Source organism: Pseudophryne corroboree, chromosome 11 (genome assembly GCF_028390025.1).
Source record: "Pseudophryne corroboree isolate aPseCor3 chromosome 11, aPseCor3.hap2, whole genome shotgun sequence".
Classification (NCBI taxonomy): Eukaryota; Metazoa; Chordata; class Amphibia; order Anura; family Myobatrachidae; genus Pseudophryne; species Pseudophryne corroboree.
Genome location: NC_086454.1, coordinates 146962610 through 146980883, shown reverse-complemented (window position 1 = coordinate 146980883; position 18274 = coordinate 146962610). Strand labels below are relative to the sequence as shown.

Genomic DNA, 18274 nt, shown 5'->3' with positions numbered 1-18274 from the left:
CCTTTTTTTGGTATTAGGTCTTTACCAACCTCCTGTTCTCCTAGTGAAAATAATGAGGATATATTATATTGAGACGCATGTGCAGTGTACTAAATACTGATGTAGGTCATAGGCAATAACAATGTCTAGGGCAGTGCATATTCTAAACGTGCCTCTTTCTTTATCATTACATCAATGAGAGGTTATTTGGAATAGCTCAGTACATGTCAAAGTTGAGCACAAATAGTAGGGGTATGATCCTCAACAATCACACTTACATCCAATACCCTATATCAGGGGTCCTCAAACGCGGTGCTCAAGGCACTCCAATGGTCCAGGTTTTAGGTATATCCATGGCTCAGCACAGATGGTTAAATCAAATTGGCTGAGGTACTTAATATGGCACCTGTGGCCAAGCATGGATATACTTAAAACCTGGACCATTGGGGTGCCTCAAAGACCGCGTTTGAGAACCTCTGCCCTATGTACCAGAGGACCAAAATAAAATGATTAGGTTGAATAAATGCATCACAAGGAACCATTTATTCTGTCTGGTGATGTTACACATTTGAGCAGTCATTGGACAACCAAGACATCAGACCTCCATGATCAAATATTGTGGGACAAATGTAATTACACGCAGGCCACAGATGATATGACCCTGTGTGAGGTGTACTTTATAGGTTTTCATTATAGACATAATAAAAACATCCTGAAAAAGAGCTGGTCTGCTTGCACTAGTAGTTCCACAACCACTGTACAGCTACGGATGGACTGCCCCTCTAGTTCTACAACCACTGTACAGCGACGGATGGACTACAGTACCTCTGTAGTTCCACAGCCACTGTACAGCTACGGATGGACTACTTCTGTAGTTCCACAACCACTCTACAGCTACGGATGGACTACCTCTGTAGTTCCAAACCACTGTACAGCTACGGATGGACTACCTCTGTAGTTCCACAACCACGTACAGCTACGGATGGACTACCTCTGTAGTTCCACAACCACTGCACAGCTACGGGTGGACTAACTCTGTAGTTCCACAACCACTGTACAGCTACAGATGGACTTCCTCTGTAGTTCCACAACCACTGTACAGCTACGGATGGACTACCTCTGTAGTTCCACAACCACTGTACAGCTACGGATGGACTACCTCTGTAGTTCCACAACCACTGTACAGCTATGGATGGACTACCTCTGTAGTTCTACAACCACTGTACAGCTATGGATGGACTACCTCTGTAGTTCTACAACCACTGTACAGCTACGGATGGACTACCTCTGTAGGTCCACAACCACTGTACAGCTACGGATGGACTACCTCTGTAGTTCTACAACCACTGCACAGCTACGGATGGACTACCTCTGTAGTTCCACTACCACTGCACAGCTACGGGTGGACTAACTCTGTAGTTCCACAACCACTGTACAGCTACAGATGGACTTCCTCTGTAGTTCCACAACCACTGTACAGCTACGGATGGACTACCTCTGTAGTTCCACAACCACTGTACAGCTACGGATGGACTACCTCTGTAGTTCCACAACCACTGTACAGCTATGGATGGACTACCTCTGTAGTTCTACAACCACTGTACAGCTACGGATGGACTACCTCTGTAGTTCCACTACCACTGCACAGCTACGGGTGGACTAACTCTGTAGTTCCACAGCCACTGTACAGCTACAGATGGACTTCCTCTGTAGTTCCACAACCACTGTACAGCTACGGATGGACTACCTCTGTAGTTCCACAACCACTGTACAGCTACGGATGGACTACCTCTGTAGTTCCACAACCACTGTACAGCTACGGATGGACTACCTCTGTAGTTCCACAACCACTGTACAGCTATGGATGGACTACCTCTGTAGTTCTACAACCACTGTACAGCTATGGATGGACTACCTCTGTAGTTCTACAACCACTGTACAGCTACGGATGGACTACCTCTGTAGGTCCACAACTACTGTACAGCTACGGATGGACTACCTCTGTAGGTCCACAACCACTGTACAGCTACAGATGGACTACCTCTGTAGGTCCACAACCACTGTACAGCTACGGATGGACTACCTCTGTAGTTCTACAACCACTGTACAGCTACGGATGGACTACCTCTGTAGGTCCACAACCACTGTACAGCTACGGATGGACTACCTCTGTAGGTCCACAACCACTGTACAGCTACGGATGGACTACCTCTGTAGGTCCACAACCACTGTACAGCTACGGATGGACTACCTCTGTAGTTCTACAACCACTGTACAGCTACGGATGGACTACCTCTGTAGTTCCACTACCACTGCACAGCTACGGGTGGACTAACTCTGTAGTTCCACAACCACTGTACAGCTACAGATGGACTTCCTCTGTAGTTCCACAACCACTGTACAGCTACGGATGGACTACCTCTGTAGTTCCACAACCACTGTACAGCTACGGATGGACTACCTCTGTAGTTCCACAACCACTGTACAGCTATGGATGGACTACCTGTGTAGTTCCACAACCACTGTACAGCTATGGATGGACTACCTCTGTAGTTCTACAACCACTGTACAGCTACGGATGGACTACCTCTGTAGGTCCACAACCACTGTACAGCTACGGATGGACTACCTCTGTAGTTCTACAACCACTGTACAGCTACGGATGGACTACCTCTGTAGTTCCACTACCACTGCACAGCTACGGGTGGACTAACTCTGTAGTTCCACAACCACTGTACAGCTACAGATGGACTTCCTCTGTAGTTCCACAACCACTGTACAGCTACGGATGGACTACCTCTGTAGTTCCACAACCACTGTACAGCTACGGATGGACTACCTCTGTAGTTCCACAACCACTGTACAGCTATGGATGGACTACCTGTGTAGTTCCACAACCACTGTACAGCTATGGATGGACTACCTCTGTAGTTCTACAACCACTGTACAGCTACGGATGGACTACCTCTGTAGGTCCACAACCACTGTACAGCTACGGATGGACTAGCTCTGCTTTAGAACAGGCACTGTATTAGGCTATGATTTATTCTCCACTCTAATACAGAACAGCATTTTCATTTTAAATGTGTACAGACAAGTTAGTATTACCACTAATATCTGTAGAAATTGTGCTTATTGAGACCCGTGACTTCCCGAGTAACGTGTAATGAAACAGTCTATTGTACAGGATATACTGGACCTATTCTGTTGTCATTTTATAGTAATAATGTTGTTTATTACAGCAGGGAACACAATATCCTATTCGTACATAAATGAGAAAACATTCAGCAATAATAATATTATTTACCTTAGCACTGATGTCACTTAAAAAAAATAATCACAATTAAGATGATAAATTACCATGAAATGTTTTCCTTGGAAGTCCTGTTCTTTTTTTTATTGTAGTATATATTGGAGACTCCAATGATCTCTGTGGTAAAGAAGAAGCTTGTCCTATGATACGAGCTCTAAGGGTGATTCAGATGTGGTTGGAAAGAACATCACTACTGCTTACTTGGAAGCAGCAGCGCAGCTTACATATGGTAACGTAGCAGAAGGCGTCCGGTATAAATAGATGCCTCCTGAATGCGTGTGTGATGCACTGCTGCATCCGAGGTCACAGCATTGTAACACCTACGATATCATCAGCTGGCTGAGTAACCCATGACGTTACGCACACCAGCCGCTGCAGCTCCGTCGCTGAGACCAGGAAGATGGAGACCCTGGCCTCAGTACTCCCACAAACTGGAGTCATTCACTGTGCCCTCCCCTCCCCGAACGTCAGCAGACTGTCAATCAACTATGTCCGATGGCACATGATCCATACTGGCCATGTGCTGTACTTGGCCAGGTGCATGTACGATATACAAAACATTGGTACATTGCGTACAACTTTGGCTTGTGACCCAACTTGAATTACCCGCTCTGTGAAGATCAGCATGCTCCTTCCTTATCAACCTAATATCGTCATTATACAATGAAGCAGAGCTCAGCAACTTGTGGCTCTCTCCTGTTTTATTACAAGTGAGCGCTGGCAGGACATATAGGTACTTTTAGTTCTACCTCTGTTGTTGGAGAGACGTGTTCCTATATCCCCATAGTGTGCATGATTAATTTGATTGTATAGCGTGTTCCTATATCCCCATAGTGTGCATGATTAATTTGATTGTATAGAAGGGATACAGTTCAGTTGTCAGGATCCTGGCGGTCAGGATAGAGACGCCGGAATCCCGACCGATGACAATGCTGCCAGCCAGAATCCCGGCCACCGATATATCATACTGATCCCGTACAGAAATCTAATATGCCTATGCTATTCTAAAAATAGTATTGCTATGTAATGAGGCCTGCATTACTATTATACAGCAATGCCTATCTATTAGCATTCAGGACCATTGTAGAGTAATATAAAGCAGTGGCGTCACAAGGCGGGTGCGGGGGATGCGGCCCGCACCCGGGTGTGACACCAAATGTCAGCTCCTCCGCAGTGTCAGGAACCAGGTGCTGCAGTGAGAAAGTCTCCTACAGCACCCGGCTCCTGTGATAGAAGAGGAGCCGACAGCGTACGGAGACTGGCTCTGGGGGAAGCCTAGCATCTCCGGAGATGCTGGGCACGCCCCCAGAGTGACGATTCCGGGATCCCCGTGAAGCCACACCCCCTATGTGTAAGACCATGCCCCTTTTTGCCACGAGTGCAACAGGAGATCAGGGGTGCGCACCGGGTGTCACCACAACCGGTGATGCCTCTGATATAAAGTATAATGATCTCCAGTAGGTCACAACACAAAATCCTTAGGGCCACAGAGAACTGTCCTGTCCCTCTGCAGTTACCTATGTAGCCTTTCCCCAAGGCAGACTCTCCCATACAACATTTTACACCAGATGTCTGTGGGCTAAATTACCAGGGATTAATGAACCATGTTTTATGTAATCCTGAAGAGTTGTGTTCTGATCACCACCTGACATCAGACCCTTGTGATGTGTCTCATTTGTTTTTAACCCTATTCACTTCAACTTCCCTGCTACACTTATATCACCTATCAATTATGTCACTTATGTTCTCAAATGTCAAGGAAATGACATCAGCCATAAATGCTGTGTTAATGTATTTCTAGTCTCTGTGCTGATGTGATGCTTCATGAACTGTCACACAAGATGACAGTACCAGCAAATGTTTCTGTGCCGTAATGTACCATTGTAAGACAGGTACAAATGTGTGTGTTATTTGTCAATTCTGGTTATTACTTGCTCAGTAATGTAGGATACAGTACAATGCTTGAGCAATGTGGTGGGCTGCATTATATTGTGTTCTAGCGTGATTACAGTAGCCATTGTGTCAATATACCTTAGCAATGCCGCTCGCAGTTAGGATTTATTAATAAAGTGGGCATCTCAATATATTTCCAGTTGGCCACAGCATTAGCATATATTCACATATCCGCTATGTACAGAATCGCATCTGCAAATGCATTAGTGTACAACTATGAATCAGGCCCACTTTATGGAAGTTTCTTTTTGAAAGCCTGGCCTGATGTAGAGTCAGGGCCGCAGAAAGGATGCTCGATGCCTGCTGGTGCTGCGTCACATGCCCCCTCTCCTTCCCCCGGCTGTGCACACAGGCTACCTACTTCTTGATTTGACTACGTGTACATGGGCCAACAGGGAGCTAGTCTACGTCTGCAGTCTGGCTCTGATGGCAACGGAGCCCCATCTTCCCTAACCTAATGACTGCTGCTGGGCCCAGAGCCTGCGCTAGCTCACTGCACCCCTGTGTACAGCACCAGTTGTTTACTCATTTTGCATTAGCTCCAGTACTAGGCTGCTTTCACCTGAAGCATTTAGGGGTCTATTTATCATTATGGTGGTTGTTAAGATTTTCTATCGCCACTTATCGAAGCAACAAAGATTCTATCAGAGTAAGTACCTACAGTATAAGGGTTCTCTGGGGCAGGTAAGTAATGCTCAACTGTCTGGCTATGCTGTTTGGCATCATCACTGCCCTTCTGGGCATCTTTAACACACACACACACACACACACACACACACACACACACACACACACACACACACACTATTATTGTTATTATTATTATTATTATTATTATTATTATCTTCGAAGCAAGAAATGCTCTCTTTCAATAGTAAAGAATACTAGTAAAAATAGTAAAGCATTCTCCCATAGAGGATTCCTCTGTTGCTGCCACTCTGAGATAGTGACAGGAGCATTTGTATTTTTATCAGTGCTGTGCTTTTTATATAGAGAACCTATTGCTGGAGGTAACCCGCGTATACCATTGATGGGCGATTCCCTTTTAAATAGGGTGTTTTCACTAGATGTAGTTTTTTTTGGCACTATGAAAATAGACATATTCATGATGGATCTATGTCCTGTATTCTCTTATATAGTACTGGGTAACTATTATCTTGCATACATGTTTTTTAAACTTTCTGCAGTATAGTCACTTACTACAGTATGTGTTTTTCACAACTTGGTCGTTATCCGCATTTGATCTTCTCGTGCACAATCACTAATGCTTTCCATTTATTTGGTACATTTTCTCTTTCTTTTTTTTGTCAGTAATGACTTTTTACATCCCCATGTGTACTGCCAACTGCTGTCATACTGTTTTTATAATGTCTGTTTAACCATTTAACAAACAACCTGTTACTCTCTAGTGTTTTACATCACCTACGTCGCTGGCTGAGAATTATGGGATATTTGTAGATACCAAAAATTTCTTTGTCTTACCGATTTTTTCGTGAATGATCTAAAAATCAGTCTAACAAAATGAAAAACACTCGTATCTTCCTGCATCGTTTTTCAACACAGATAACAAAACATGCATGTCATTTTTCTTCATGATGCAACATTTCCATACCTCTTATTGGAAAACTGAAGGCATCTGTTTATTTCCTCTCGTGTCTCTTATGGTAGTTTCTCCATGTCACTTTCCTTCCATTTGTAAATCCAACAAAGTGTAGTAACAGTAAGGGCACATACAATCCACTGAGGGTCTCTTCCTGCACCTGACAGGGCTTATTCCACTGTCTGGCTCAGCAAATTGGATTAGCACATTTCTTCCAATTTCTTTTTTCCCCTTCTTAGTAGAATTTTTTTCCAGCCCTCCTATTCTTCCTCTTTATAGCAGCGAATGATCCTGTTTCATGGCAAGACAAAGACGGAAGGGGGGCTTTATGTATAGAATAAGTGCAATGTTGCGGAACCTAGCAAAAAACCTAGGGACCTTTCACCAGAATGTATTCATGGATGAGCACTGGCTTGATCTTCTCAGAGAAACTGGGGACAGGAGGAACCTCCCTACCCAATATATAACCACTGGCTATTCCACTTGAGAACATTAAGTACCTATTTGACTCTTCGTATAGCTGGGAACACTGATGACAAGTGATTTCTGGAAGAACAAGTGGGGAAGACTGCACATCAGCTTACGCTGTCATTTTATAATCCCATACAAAACCATATGGTGATGTTGCTGTTTCCTGGTCGGCAGATTGCTTGGTGGGTTTGTGAAATGTTGTAATACCTGTGGGGGCGCAAAAGGAGAGAGATGTCTTTTAATAAAGCAGAAACAATCTGTTGTAACGTAACCTTTTGCATAAGTGATAATAAGATGTTTACATTTAAAGAGATAGCTTGCTGCAGTATTGTTAGATCTGCTAATTACTCTCTCCATCAATGAGTCGATGCTCTAAATCCTATTGTGTTGTGTCTAACACTACATAAACCGCTCAGTAATCTGTGACAACTTGGTGAAGTAGCTTCTGCTAATAATGCATTGTGTCACATTAATACATCCCGTTGCTGATATGGTAAACATGGCAACACCAAAAGCTTCCTTATCTTAAGGGGGGTACACACAGAGAGATCCGTGCTTAAATTCTAAGCAAACTGACTAGATTGCTTAGAAATTAAGCATGGATCTCTCAGTGTATATACCCATAGCGATAGCGATGCGCGGCTCCGCGCATCGCTATCGTTGACTCTAGATTTGGCTTGCATGCAGGCCAAATCTAGTGAGATCGCTCACTTCACCGCTGTGCTAGATCGTTTAGCACACATCTCCTCCGTGTGTACGGAGCTTTAGTGCTCTTAAGGGGGGTACTCACGGGAGAGATGTGTGCTGAGCGATCTTAACACAGACCGCTCAGCACACATCTCTCACCCCGCTCAGCACAGCGCGATGTGCTGAGCGAGGGGGAAAAGCCGACGGGGGGCCGCTCACTTCACACAACGGTGAAGTGAGCGACCCGCTAGATTGAGCCTGCATGCAGGCTCAATCTAGCACCGGTGATAGCGATGCGCGGGGCCGCGCATCGCTATCGCTGGAGGGCATACACACGGCAGATCCGTGCTTAAAATCTAAGCAATCTAGCAAGATTGCTTAGATTTTAAGCACGGATCTCTCCGTGTGTACCCCCCTTTATACTGAATACACCTTCCACCTCCAAGGTAAGTACCAACACTTTGCAACAGCAACTTGCTCAGAGACAACATTTAGCTAATACTGTAAGTCACAGACGTAAGTCAATTATAATACTAACCGGAATATACATACTGTACATGTGCAGGTTTTTTTTTTTTTTTGTTTCTTGATGAAAGGTTTTCACATAAGTTATTATCGGAATCATATACTGTACCAGAAGCAGGGTACATCTATAGCAACTGCACACAAAGATGTAAGATTAGCATACTGTACACATTCATCCAACTACACAGGCACCCAGATGTTGAAGCACTTTGCGTTGGAGGGTTGTGTATAGAGTTTAGTTATTTTTAGTGTGCTGGTCCCTTTCATTTTCTGCCTCATAATAGACATCACACACACACACACACACACACACACACACACACACACACACACACACACACACACACACACCAGTCATGAATTGAGAAATGTGGCAGATATAACGGAGCCTGGAGGCGTACACACAATCTAAATGCAGGCCGAGGAGAGGGAGGGAGAGAGTGAAGTGAGAACAGACAGTGCTGTCTGTGCGCTGTGAACCCAAGTAACGTCTCAGGCTAATTAAACGTCTTCGTAATAATGAGTACAATTGTCAGATGAACCGGAATATAAGTGTATGAGCTCCTAATGTGTTAACAGAAGGTGGGGAAAAGGAAGGATAACAAGAGGCTCATTTTGATACTTGTCAAGCTTGCAGGTTTCTTAATGAGGTGAGAGGTGGGGAAAGCAGACGTGAGGAGACATGGAAAGGCAAGAGTGTGGAGCGAGCCCCTTTAAATTAATATCACACCACTCGTTTAAGGTTCAGTATGGGGTTGTATGATTGGCATCTTGAATCCAGATAAGGAAGTGGATAGTAGATTAGATGGACACGTACGGCTCTAGGGGAAAATAAGGTGCAGCAGGAAAGTTCCTTTGGTTGTATGAAGCAATAGTATCAGATGCTCGGGGTAGATATTGGTAAGGAATTGTTATATTCACTTACAGGAGATGTCATATGTCGCAAACAGAAGAGCTAAAAGAACAATTACAGTAATATGTGTTTGGAAATGTTGGTCCAATTATACAAAGTTGTTTAAAAGTTATGGAGATTATTGTGGAAATACACAAGTATATGTGGAAAAATAAGAGGCCTTGTACATGGCATATATTCAGTAATACTTATTTGGATACTTAATGGTTATATGTATATCAATTAAATTATTTATGGAGCATTTGCAGAATGAACAATACAAATAGTTTAAGAACCAGTTTTACGGAGCAGTAGAAGGAGTTATTAGAGAACACGTATATGAGTAATATAAAAATCTACCATCGCAATAGACTATTTCTTGTAAAAGCTGATAAATGGAAAAAAAAAAATCAGAGATGTAGAAACATATAGAATGGGTCTTTCTCACCACTGTTGCACAGTACATCGCAGTGCAGGAGCCCGTGTAGATAGATGTTCATACATGATAGATAAATAGAAGGTTCTTCCTTAGTCCAGTGTCCTCTCTGAATCAGCCCCCCTTCATTTATACACCCCAGCGGAAATAGGGACTGCACTTGGTAGCCTGACCCCCTTCTTTCAACCTCTCAGGGGAATGAATACAGACTGTATTGAATATCAGGGCACCCGCGTGAAATGCATTACAGCAAAAGCACAGAGAGAGGGAGGAGGAGAGACTGAGACTGAAGAGGAGGAGAAAGAGAGGGAGGGAGAAGCAAGGAGCAGAAGGAATAGAGAGAGAGGGAGAGAGAGAGAGAGAGAGGGAGAGCTATCGTAACCAGAAAATGGTAAGAAAAAGAAAGAAGAAAATAAAATGTGGCTCTTCTCATAATAGCTTAGTTGTAATTGATGTCCGAGTATCCTGATATAGATGTGTCTAGCTACATCTTTCCTACGATATGTACGCACAGGTGCACACATTGTGGTAACGATATACCACACCAGGGTGCACGCAGTCGCACCCACGGCTTCACAATGAGGTGCCTTTGCCAAAACCCACATGCCGCAAGCATATGTATTGTTGCAAACATGTAACTGGACACATCTGTATGTTCTCTTGAGCTCTGTGTGGAGATCCACAAAACACACAATTTGAAGGCATCAGTCCGGGTCCTTAGGCTACAAGTGCAGTGCATGTTTTCCAAATATCCAGTGCAGAGCAATGGTGCTGGGTTTAGAGACATTTTTATCTGTGCTTTAGGGGAACATTTACTAAGCAGTGATAAGAGTGGAGAAGTGAGCCAGTGGAGAAATTTTCCCATCAACCAATCAGCAGCTCTGTATCACTTTATAGTATGCAAATTATAGATGTTACTTCAGTGCTGATTGGTTGCCATGGGCAACTTCTCCACTGGCTCACTTCTCCGCTCTTATCACTGCTTAGTAAATGTACCCCTATGTGTAAGGAAGTCTAATGTTATCCTATGTGGGAGGGGTGTGGTTCATTAGTTCGACCCTACCTAGGTCGACAGTCATTAGGTTAACCACTATTGGTCGACAGTGAGTAGGTCGACACCTGAAATATGTCGACATGGTCATGAGGTCGACACGGAAAATGTTGTCATGGAAAAAGTTTGACATGAGATTTATTTTTACTTTTGGTGTAGTTTTCGTTGTAAAGTGACCGAGAACCCCAATTAGTGCACTGTGTCCCCTCACATGACTTGCTATGCTTTGGGCAAGGTTACTATTCCCAATCATAGTCCACGTGGATCGTAAAGTAAGAAAAAGTAGAATTTTTTTTTAAAACTCATGTCGACCTTTTCATGTGTCAACCTTTACCATGTCGACCTAAAGACCATATCAACCTAATGTATGTCGACCAATAGTGGTCACCCTAATGACTGTCAACCTAATTCTGGTTGACCTAAAGACCGGATACCATGAGGGAGGACCTTGGGTAAATATACTTTTTGACCACCTATAAAAACAGCACTAAAATGAATATACCTTAAGAGGCAGTACGGATGGTGTAATGGTTAGCATTACTGCATCACAGCACTGAGGTCATTGGTTCGCACCATGGTGGTCATTCCAAGTTGTTCGCTAGCTGTTTTCGGTCGCAGCGCAGCGTTCAGGCAAAAAAGCGGCACTTCTGCGCATGCAGTGCAATGCGCACGCGCGACGTACTTTCACAACAGCCGAAGTAGTTTCACATAGGGTCTAGCAAAGCTTTTCAGTCGCACTGTTGGCCGCAGAGTGATTGACAGGAAGGGGGCGTTTCTGGGTGTCAACTGTCCGTTTTCAGGGAGTGTTCGAAAAAACGCAGGCGTGCCAGGAAAAACGCAGGCGTGGCTGGTCAAACGCAGGGCGTGTTTGTGACATCAAAACAGGAGCTGAATGGTCTGAAGTGATGGCAAGCGCTGAGTAGGTCTGGAGCTACTCTGAAACTGCTCAAAATTATTTTACAGCCGCTCTGCAATCCTTTCGGTCGCACTTCTGCTAAGCTAAAATACACTCCCAGAGGGCGGCGGCTTAGCGATTGCACGGCTGCTAAAAGCAGCTAGCGAGCGAACAACTCGGAATGACCACCCATGGCCCTAACTGTGCGGAGTTTGTATATTCGTCCCGTACTTGCATGGGTTTCCACCGAGTTCTCTGGTTTCCTCCCACAATCCAAAAATATACTGGTAGGTTAATTGGCTCCCAACAAAAATTAACCCTAGCGTGCATGTATCTGTGTGTACATGTGATAGGGAATATAGATTGTCAGCTCCACTGGGGCAGGGACTGATGTAAATGGACAAATATTCTCTTTAAAGTGCTCCGGAATATGCCTTTAATACTAAAGTAACCAGAGGACTCTCCTATATAAAACAAAATATATGGGGTAGTCCACAAGCGCTGCAAATAACTGATCAATTGTTATCAATCCATCAAGATCTTATTTTCATATTCAGCTTCATGGGTCACAAAGATTTCTCAGACTTATACCACTCCACGATTTTTCAAAGGTTTGCACCTTTTGACTAACCTCCTCAAAGCGAGATATGTACGTCAAAAGGTTTCTTTAGAGATTCTTCTCATACACACTTATTTCTCAGGATAAATGGTTCCACAACCCCGTCCCTTAAAAGGGGCACTCACCTCACAACAGTGCCCTATGTTCCTTGAAAGGTTTCTTTACTGTCGATAGATCCCAGGGTTCCCACTGGTGACCACAGGTATTATGACAGATATGTGGATAAAAAACCAATGGATATCCAGAAAAATGCACAAATTTATTGTACCTTATACAGATATATCCATAAAAACATTAAAAATAAACAAAAAATAAAAAATATACATTCCCCTGGTTGATAGGGAATTGTTTACTCCACCACACACCCCAAGGTACCAAACACTCCTTGAGGAAGGATCTTGAATCCGAAACGCGTTGGTGTGGTGTTCTTATATCCCAGGTCGTATGGGCTCTTCCACTTGCTTTTAATTGCCAAAAAGGACCTATTCCCTATTATCCTGAGAAAATAAGTGTGTATGAGAAGAATCTCTAAAGAAACCTTTTGACGTACATATCTCGCTTTGAGGAGGTTAGTCAAAAGGTGCGAACCTTTGAAAAATCGTTGAGTGGTATAAGTCTGAGAAACCTTTGCGACCCATGAAGCTGAATATGAAAATAGGATCTTGATGGATTGATAACAATTGATCAGTTATTTGCAGCGCTTGTGGACTACCCCATATATTTTGTTTTATATTTCATTTCAAGGAGTTGTGCTCTTGGGGGTTGGTATTAAGCTGCAGCAAGGGCGCAAGTTACTTTTTTCTGTTGACAGAGGACTCTGTTGTATTTTGTTTGTTCCTTTATACAACAAAAACATGGAGGAAGCTACTGTTGTAGGGCTGTGTATTAAACAAGGGATAGGCTGGCACCACTGTTATAGTGTTGTGTGCAGTGCTTTTTATGTGGTTGCTTTGTGTTGTGTAGGTGACTGATACCCCTTTCACACTGCACAAATAACCCGGTATCAACCCGGTACATTGCCGGGTCGACACGGTTCGCTGTGCTGTGTGAAAGGGGTCACTCCCGAATTCCCGTGTCGCCTGACCAGGTATTTCAACCCGGGAATAAAGAAAGGTTATTACCAGGTCAGGTGCTGTGTGAACGGGTTGCCGGGTCAATGCGACTCGGACCCGTTCACAGTATAGGCAGAGGCGGCGTGGAGATGATCTCATCTCCCAGCACCGCCCTCACACCTGCCTCTGTCCCCGCCCCCCGATGGCAATCTGACCCGCCATATAGCTGGGTCAGAAAGCCAGTCTGAAAGGGTCCAATGTCGGCTCGCACCCGGTAAAGACCAGTTTCCAATTCCTGGGTTCAACCCAGCATTGTGATGTGAAAGCGGTATGACTTGGAACACTTTTGTTATTTTGACTGAGTGTCTAAACAGGTCCAGTAGGAAATACCAGCGGCCAGGATGCTGGCCATCAGTATACCGACAGCGGCATGCTGGCCAACAGAGGGGCGAGCGCTGGAAAGCTCCTTGCAGGCTCGCTGCGCTCACCACAGGTTATATTCTATGTCTATGGTGTCATGGACACCCACAGAGGGAGAATAGCCTGTGGCACCGGTATTCCCGCGGCGGCATTTCACCGCTAGTCAGGATTCCGGCATCGGCATTGTGACCTCTAGGATCCCGACTAGCGGTATTGTAACCGCTTCCCGTCAAACAATAATATCGCAATAGTCAGTATTGCAGTGTTACAGATGTGTCCTAGTACACCTAGCATCTGTACGCCATACAACACCAGGTGTCCGGCGCAACTAAGATGCTCTGATAGGAGTAGCATATTATATTTTTCTTTAACTTTTGTGTATTATTGACATCGCAGATGCAGCAAAACACCACTCACAATGTACTAGAAATGCTGGGCAGGGACGTTAACTGCACAGGAATTAGTTATAAACATGTACAAAGTTGCAGATGAAGCACAATGGACCTTGGCATGATAAAAAGCCACAGCCACTGCATCGCGGCACTTCTTACATAGCTTCAGACTCAGTTGCACACAGGTATACAAATTATGCACATCAAATTGATCATTGTAAGCTAGCAATTTTGCTTTGTCGCTGCCAGCTGCTATATTTATAATAAAGATGAACTTTTTAAGCGAAAAAGACGCTTGGCGCAGGTGAGCTGCCAAGTATCTGACAGTAGAATTCAACTATTAAATTACAGCCTGATTAAAAAAACAAAAAAACCCACTAGTCCTGTAGTGCTTCTAGATAAAGCTTAGGCTTATTCTTTAATAATTGAAATGTAGTGTGTGGTATATCGTGAATAAGGGGTACTACTGTGTGGTGTAACATGTACTGTATAAGGGGTACTACTGTGTGGTATAACGTGAATAAGGTGTACTACTGTGTGGTGTAACACGTATAAGGGGTACTATTGTGTGGCATAATGTGTATAAGGTGTACTACTGTGTTGCATAAAAATAATAAGGGGCTCTACTGTATGGCATAATGTGTATGAGGTGTTCTACTGAGTGGCATAACATGTATAAGGTGTACTACTGTGAGTCATAATGTGAATAAGGGGTACTACTATGTGGCATAAAGTGAATAAGAGGCTCTACTGTATGGCGTATGTATAAGTCACGCTACTGTGTGGTATAATGTGTATAAGTGTTACTACTGTGTGGAATAATTTGTATAAGGGATACTACTGTGTGGCATATAGTGCTCTACTGTGTGTCGTAACATGTATAATTGGTACTACTGTGTGGCATACTTTGTATAAGGACACTACTGTGTGGCATATCATGAATAAAGGGTTCGTATTGTGTGGCATAATGTGAATAAAGAGATACTACTGTGTGGCATAGGGCAGGATGTATTAAGATACATCGCTGCCCCCCGCCGCTTATCGCAGCGATGTTGATCGCATATGTACTAATATATGCAATCAATATCACAATGGGGTGACGGAGGCCCCCCGCGATACCTGTGAGGTGGTCTGCGGGGGGTCTCCATCACCTCCCCGGGATCTTCATACTGCCTAGACGCCGGGAAGCAGCAGCAGGCTGCCCCCGACGCCTCCTCCTCCCCCTGCAGCCAGAAGGACCTCCGGCTGCGTTGCTAGGGGGAGGAGGAGGCTGCTTTCCGGGACCAGGGCTGCCTGAAGGAAGGTATGCCGGCGGGGAGGGGGGTTGGCATCTGCGGCAGGGGCGGCGGCGGGTTGCGCCGGTCAGCGATAAGAAGCCCATAGGCTTCTATTGGGTATCACCATCCAGAGATGGCGATACCCTGGACGGCGAAAAATCAGTGGTAGGGTCTTAGAACATTTGAAAATGGTAAAACCACCGTTTTCAGGGGTTTTACCGCATTTTTCCTTTAGTACATCCCGCCCCATAATGTGAATAAAAGGATAATACTGTGTGGCATAATGTGAATAAAAGGGTATTACTGTGTGGTATAATGTGAATAAAGGGGTATTACTGTGCGGCATAATGTGAATAAGGGGTACTACTCTGTGACGTAAAATGAATAAGGGACCCTACTGTGTGGCATAATGTGAATAAAAGGCACTACTGTATGAAGTAACATCAATAAAGGACATTACTGTGTGGTATAATGTTAATAAGGTTATTATTATTATTAAGGTTGCACTACTGTGTGGCATAGGTTGAATTGGGGATACTATTGTGTGGCCACACACCTTCCTTGCGGCCCCATACTCCTTTTTTTGGACATGCTCCTTCAGCGCTCTGTCACTATTCAAGATATGGGGAGGGGGGATCAATGCTCTTTCTAGCATAAGGTACAAAAATGTCTACTTACAGTTCTGCTATAAATCAACAGTAATCGTCAAGGGTGACCGATATCTCCGCTGTGACACACTGCAACACCAGGCCTCTCTCCTACCTTTAACATCCTCTAGAAATGCACTATTTTTCATTACCATGTAACTGATCATACAGACTCTCATAGCACTATGAGCGTGTCTCCTATCAGAGATTTTCTCAAGGTACTGATTGGGTCAAAGGAAAAACAGCAGGGGGAAAGAGATAGTTTGGGAATGGTAATGTGTTACAGTTGTGTAGCAAGAGCGGGTCTCTGTGTAAAGGGAAATCTGTGTACAGCACGTGGGATTTTTCTGCATTAGGGTGTTTTAGTGCAAGGTGTATTTGTGCATTGTATCACTGCTCTATAGCTTGCTGTCCTGTGGGTGTTCATTGTTACATCCCACCTGAGGAATCGCATCCTGTAATGTGGTCTTGAGTGCTAACATTGCGACCAGATTACATTGGAAATGCGATTTTTGATAAATGCCCCCAAAGTATGTTAAGTACCGCAGTTGAAATGTGAACAATACTAAACAGAATGGAGCAGAGGTTGGGTGTCTTTAATTATAGCCAAGTACCACACTCCCATCCCATCATTAACATGCCGGAGAATTACGCTCTTTTGTTAGAAGCCAGGATTCAGCACCATGTTTTTAGGATGTTGTGTGCAATGTAAGTTTGAGTGTACTTAAAATACTGTACTGTATATTGTTTGGCAGTGTCATGCCACATTGCAGAGTAGAACTTAGCAGGCCTGTATGTAAAACAAAACTACTATTGCCACTACCATCATCAGCTCTATAGACAGAGGTAGAGGCAAAGAAAGTCTGTGAGTTTTTCCCCATAGGACTCATAAAATGCAGCAGTTATCGCCTGTCACTTCCACTGAGCGGACGGCATTAACATCAGTGTATTTAATTATGCTTAACGATCCTAAAACATCAAATATTTAGAACTGAACTCTGCTTCTCTTCTGGCTAAATAAACCTTCCCCTCCCTGTGCTCATCACATGGAAAGCAGCCCGGATCCAAGCTCAGAGTTGCTCCACTAGGAGATACACTGTGCAAGGTCTTGGCAGACGGAAAGCTAAATGTTGCCCTACTCGCTTGGTGCATCAGAGGGGTTAATCCATTCCTGTAAGCTAAGATCCAGCCCTGTTTCAGAGAAGTGTATGTATGTGTGCAGTAGCTCAGTGACATGCGTGTGTCACGTTTAATTTGCGATGTCACCACAGCCTGCTTTCAGCTTGTCCTCGTGAATCACCGGCAGAAGGCAGATCACATCCCCAAGAGGTGAATGCAAACCCCTTGCTAAGCTTCGCTCTGAAAGAAAGACTGATTCATAAAAGCACTTACATCTCAAGGAAAACCTATAGATCTCACCATACTGGCAAACATGGGGCACATTTCCAGGTGTTTCGTACTACACCAAGAAAGGCCCTGACATGTATAAAATGAGCAGCCGCATCTATTGCGCCTGGATTATTTTCTGTAACTTCTCATGTTAATGACGATGAGAATATGGTTTTACGGTTCATAGAATGTAGATGTTGCTCCTCTGCCTCACTCCTTCTCCCTGTTTTCTCTGAGCCAAAACTCACTTCCCGTCAGACCTCCGTCTGTCACTCCGTCTGGAAGTTTCAAGTGTTTTCTACGTTAATTAAAAAAAATTCTATTGACAAACCTGTTACATCTGACACAATGAGTGCCTTGCATCAGCAAACATCTGACATATTGTCCGTCTAAGTGCACCTAGATTTATATATTTAATGTACACTTTTTATGACCCTCTAAGTGCTTACACCTATATTTATACCTCTATATATTATTTGGTTCTTACACCCTTCAATTCTGAAACTTTCATTATTTACACCCACTATGACCTCCAGATAACTTTCACCCATCACAGCTATGGCCACATAGATGTTTACATAAACTATACCTATTGTATGGTATTCTTTAGCATATAGCTTTATTTTATAATATTTGTTAACCATCCACGGGACACATAAATCAAGCTCCTTAATGG

The 18274-nt window shown here is 43.9% G+C and overlaps 1 protein-coding gene across 4 annotated transcripts in view; it reads right to left on the bottom strand.

Moving 5' to 3' along the window:
• The window catches only part of FLRT1 (fibronectin leucine rich transmembrane protein 1), a 327690-nt gene that overhangs the window by 169983 nt on the left and 139433 nt on the right, over positions 1 to 18274 (bottom strand). For 2 of the 4 annotated variants that reach the window (XM_063944931.1, XM_063944933.1), the window contains exon 2: positions 6858 to 7523. The gene's annotated coding sequence lies outside the window, so the exon portion shown is untranslated. Of the gene's footprint in view, positions 1 to 6857; positions 7524 to 9868; positions 10119 to 18274 lie in introns of those variants that run through there. The other 2 variants (XM_063944930.1, XM_063944932.1) reach the window with 2 other exon arrangements.